Source organism: Lactuca virosa, chromosome 6 (genome assembly GCF_052849685.1).
Source record: "Lactuca virosa cultivar CGN04683 chromosome 6, Lactuca_virosa_CGN04683_v6, whole genome shotgun sequence".
Taxonomy (NCBI): domain Eukaryota; kingdom Viridiplantae; phylum Streptophyta; class Magnoliopsida; order Asterales; family Asteraceae; genus Lactuca; species Lactuca virosa.
In genome coordinates, this window is record NC_136431.1 from 212,314,586 (window position 1) to 212,320,585 (window position 6,000).

Consider the following 6,000-nt stretch of genomic DNA (forward strand, 5'->3'; position numbering starts at 1 on the left):
TATGGCCCAAATTTCCAAATTGGGCCCAAACCCCTTACATGGGCCTTACCCTAGGCCCATTAAATTATTCTAGTCCAATTGCTTGACTTTGGATGGCTCATTAATAACCCAATCATCAAGGCCCAATAAAGAGGCCCAACAATAAACCCAAGTGAAATTAGGGTTTCACATAAAATGACGATTAGGGTTAAGTGTTCCTACTTAACCCATTAAGGACTTAATCCTCTAAGGACTTAATCTATTAAGTCCAATATCGCTTATATTAATCTTTGCTAATGATTATTATTTAATATCTCAAGTTATTAAATAATTCTCGCGTGTCCCGGTTAATTCCCCAAATTAGGGTTTTATTGTCATTAGGGTTTTCGAAACCCTAATTAGGGTTTCCAATCCAAATATTAGCCCACTTATCAATTTGATGGGCTTTTAGGTCAATTAGTCACATGCTTGGGCTTTTAGGTCCATTAAGCTTCATTGGGCCCATTAGGGCTTACAAGGCCCATTAGGGTTTTAGTCTCTTGTCCAAATATCCCAAACTAGCCACTATCCAACAAGCCACAATGCCACCCGACACGGCGGCCGGTGGCGGCAGCCACCACCCCACGGTGGTGGTTAGGGTTCCTTTTCATAATACTTTAGCTAATTACAGTTTACAATGCCTTAACCAAGAATAAACACACACACTAACTACATCAACACACACACATGGTGGCTTATGGTGGCAGCCACCACCTCGCGGTGGTGGCAGCGGCTTTTCCGGCCAACAAGCTACACACAACACATGTTACAGAAAGAACAAACACCCACACTCTTTTCTTGCTTGCAAACGGGTCCAACCACCCTCCTGGTGGCGGTTGGCGACGGTAGAAGTACAACCGACGCAGCAGCGGCGGCCACCGTGGCTGGCGGCCACGGTGTTTCTTTCCTCGATCTCTGGCCAACAACTCTCGCACCATATGCCTCGGGTTCAACAGCAGCACTCTCCCACGCCCTTTGTGACATCTCCGCTCCCAACCACCGACTAGGTGGCTGAGGACGCTTGAACAAGCTAAACGATCACCATAGTGCTATCGGCGGCAGCAACCGACGTACAAGACGTCGTCTCACCGAGAGTAGCAAAGGAGAGAAGAGGGAGAGGTGGAAGATGGGCCTACCAGCAGCTTTCCGGTCACATACGACCCTTGCAGCAACAAATTGGCTTAATTGTCGGTCTCTGGCGGCTAACCCGACTGTACGCGATGCTCCCGGTAGCGGAGCTGCGATGGCGGCGGTCCTCAACGAAGCAACGATGGTTGAAGGTGCTCCAGGGCAGTGGCGGTTGGGGAAATGACATTCTAGGGTCAGGGTTTAGGAATGATGATCTTAAGACGGGAGGGAAGGCTATCGGAATGAGCTAGGCAGCGGTAGCGGCGTCCATCGGTTTTCCGGCGAGGCTAGGAGGTGGCGGCTGAGGGGTAGAGGATGTATGTGATGGCTGCAACATAAGAGACTTAGGGTTAGGGTTTGGCGGTAATGAGGCTATATACCCAATCCCTTATTATAACTTTGCCATAATGACAATTCCGGCCCCTCCTCCATAAAATATTTTCAAAAGAAGTTGATAATTTACCATTTAAACCCTGCCCCTTTAATTCATTTACACATTTAGTCTAGATTTTACTAAAACAGCCCCTCCTCTATAAATTCTTTTCAAATGAAATCCCAATAATTTACCACGTAATCCCTGCCCTCATAAATATTTACAGACTGAGTCCGGAACTCACACTTTTAACCTCTGACTTCTAAAACTGTGACAATTAGCCCTTCGAGACCATCCTTTGATATATAATTATTTATTTTAGGGCTACCATTTGTTCATTAATTAATTTATTTATCTAATAAATAAACAGGGTGTTACAGTATTCTTCCTTAATTCTTTTTAGGTCTTTGGGTTGGGCCTCTAATTTTTCTTTTAAAGGCTTTTGAGCCTTTCTGAGAGTATATCCTTCATATTTTAGGTCCTCAATTTCCCTAATTAATAATTCATTATGTTCACGGTATTTATTTATTTTGTCTTCACCGAATTGAGAACATGAGGTTTCACTTACCTTGGTGATTGAAGAACTCATTATTCACCAAAAAGAATAATTTACCAAAAAAATAGATCTGATTGTGTAGCCAAAAAAATACCCTTTGACTTGAAACCTTGAAAGTCAAACTTGAAAGTCAAACTTTTTGTCCAAAGAATAACCTTGACCGAGAACAAAACTTTGGAAACGAGAATGAAGCTTCAAGACCGAGAACAAAAATTTCTAGACCGAAAACATGACTTCTTGATCGAATACGAAGCTTTAGGACTGAAAACGAGGTTATTGGACTGAAAACGAGGCTTTTGGACCGAAAACTTGGTTTTTAGACCGAGAATGCGAGGCTTCTAATCCTAACCAAGAAGACTCGCACCGAATACACTCAACCGAAGACGTGGACCGAGAAGCGAACCAAACACCAGGCTGAAAATGCGAGGCCGAGAACTGCAAGGCTGCGGACCGAGAACGAGGGTCATCACCGAGAACTTCGCAAACCCTAACCAAATACACTGCTGGCCGATGAAAACTCCTAGGGTATGACCGAAGACCGAGGTTTGCCACCAAGAGCTCGCAAATTTTTGACGAAAAACCCCAAAACTTGCCAAAAACACGAAATTTTCAATTATTTGTTCCCAAATTCGATCAAACTCCCTAAAATAGTGAAGAACACAAAGAACAATGGCAAAAACTTTGTCAAAAATAAAGCAAAAACACCAAGAAGCTCCAAGAAAAACTCTTAATATTTTGCAGTAACTCGATTGATACCAATCCTTAGCTCTGATACCAATTGTAAGTCCCAAAACTATGGATCTTATATGATATCAATCTTAATTGCTTAAAGAATGTGGAATGTTAATCAAGCAACGGTTCAATAACACACAAAACAACGTCAAATGCAAACGATATATTGATTAATCGTCTGGTAGATGTGAATGAACTCAGAACAGCCGAATACCAATAAATGAACAACCCACTCCTAAACGGCTGAAAAACACACTATATACCAAGTACAAAGCCTTAAAGGCCCAAGCCCAATGCTGACCGAAATCACCATAGTGATTTCGGTCCCCATGACCGAGAACATCAATAGCCCACTAACAATATACGTTTCTAAGCCCAAATACAATAATAGCCCAGCATAAACCATAAATATGACCCAACACACAAGAAGATTGGGTAAGTGATTATATTATTATTATTAATTATAGTTTTTTGTAAGATATATTTTTATTATTTTAATGTTTAAATTTAGTTGTTTGTTTTAATTAACCTATGTTTAGTGTTTTCTTTATTTTATCAGAAAATTCAAGAGGAATATGAGAAAATGCAAAACGAGGTTGGGGAAGGCGGAGAAGTAAACAAGGAAGAATGTTTAGAATGTGCCTTTGGGACAAGACGCGGGCATGCTCGCGGGGTGGGTAGGAGACTAACTGCCAACTTCGGTTTAATTCCAAATGAACGACCTTCCACTTCAAAATCGTCCCAATCTCAACCCCAATCTCAATCCCAATTTGATGCACAACAAATGCAAGAATACTTACAACAATATAATTCATCATTGTAAGATATATTATTATTATTTTAATGTTTAAATTTAGTTGTTTGTTTTAATTAACGTATGCTTATTGTTTTTTTTAGGAGAAATATCAAGAGGAATATGAGAAAATGCAAAACGAGGTTGGGAAGGTGGAGAAGTAAACGAGGAAGAATGTTTAGAACGTGCCCTTGGGACGAGACACAGGCATGCTCGCGGGGTGGTTAGGAGACCAATCGCCAACTTCGGTTTAATTCCAAATGAACGGCCTTCCACTTCCAAATCATCCCAATCTCAACCCCAATCTCAATCCCAATTTGATGCACAACAAATGCAAGAATATTTACAACAATATAATGCATCATTGGCGGCATGTATTCCGAACTTCCAACCACCACCATTTCCTAACTTTCTATTCAACTCTAACACACAAGGAAGTACCTCTCAACACTTTGCCGAAAGGATGGAAGAAAATGGTGAAGAAGAAGAAGAATGAGAAGAACAGTATGATGATAATGATGGTTTGTTTTTTAGTATTTTGAACAACGTTTAATTAACTACTTATCGTAATATTAAACTTGAATTTGATGTTTTGAATTTGAACAATGGTAACTAGTTATTTTATTTCAATTGATATATGCTGCAAAGTTTTTGGATTGGTTAAAAATGCAGGAATGGTAATGCACAGAATCTGCAAAATAATAATAATAATAATAATAATAATAATAAATAAAAAACCAGTGGCTATCCCAATGACATGTCGTCGCCATAGGTATTTAATCAACAACTGTCAAAACCCTTAGCGACCACAAGTCTTCTTAATAACTTAAAACTATGCCGACCACATGTCGTCGCCACAGGTTTCCTGACGACACCTCGTCGCCACAGGTAATTAATAAAACTTTATTTTTTTTTTCGAAAATACGGTTGACAAAAGTTTTACCGACTACGTGTCGTCGGAATAGGGGAGGCTATGCCGACGACAGCTATACCTACGACATTATTAATCCTATGCCGACAACATGTCGTCTGTATACCCTATGGCGACGACTTGTCGTTGGGACAGGGTTCGAAATTGTCGTCGTCATAGGGTGTTAATGTTGTAGTTTGCATTTATCGGCCATTAAAAATCTCATAGACCTCACCGAGAATTGCCCAGAGAGATCGGCTTTCCACACCCACTTGTGAAACGAATTGAACTTAATCGAACCGTCCACAGCAGCACCTAAGCAAACCAACTCCTTAGTCTCCTTACCCTTCTCGGATTTCTTTTCCTCAACCCCTAAAACACAGCCCCATTTTCACCCTTTATTCAATCCGAAACCATACAATATTTATACTCCTCAAGTTTGTACAAGAGCAGGAAAGTATCTTTGAGAAGAAAGTCACGAACCATTTGTCTTTTCAAAAATGACTGGTTATTCAGCTCACAATGGATTTTAGATAGATTTAGTTTCATCACTATTCACTAACCCATCACAAAATGTTTTTTTTTTAGCGACGACATTGTAACAAAGTTCGTTTTCCTTGATGATCCATCAAAAATATCAGTAAATCTTTTTATATTGAATCCGTGCTAAATCATTGCTAGTAGTCCACGACAAAGGCAATGGAATTTCTAGCGGCATATTCCTCCGGTAATTCATAGTGCCATATTTTTTTTATCTTTTTTTGATGTGGATTATTTGTTATACCTATCACATATCGATTGCCAGATTTCTCGGTTAATCCATTGCGCCATTTTTCTTGAATTCGGAATAAACTTTGGTGACAATGCATGAAAAGACAAAATTTCCGTTGATATCTTCATCCCTTGTTAACATTAACGTTCTAATCTTGTTGTCAAATAATGCATACAATGTTTTGTCTCTAATTGTTTGTCAAAACCTCAAAGCATTTTGGACAGCTAGATTTTTTTGAGTTGTCAAAACCTAAGCAAAACTTTGACTATATATATAGACGTGAAGATGTAAAATCATTGAACTATCATCCTTTCACTCTCACAATATGGCGCATTGGCCCAAGACTTTCCAACTTAACTTGCTACTACTGAGTGTACTTGTGGTGCACTTCTCTCAAGCTAGCAGGCTTACTTTGTTTAATACATTAACGTTGGGTTCTACTGTTAATGAGCCACAAGGCAATAGCACAACATGGGCAGTTCTTGTGGCTGGATCAAGTGGATACCAAAATTATCGCCATCAGGTGATCAATATCTAAACTTTTCATGTACTGAGTGTTTATCAGAACTAAACACAATTCAATTGTCTGATAAATTAATCTTTTCATAAATGAGAGTCGAAAACCAAAAAGAAGATAATATAACATCTTATATGTGTTTCCAATTCAGGCAAATGTTTGTCATGCGTATCAAATACTTAAACGTGGTGGGTTGAACGA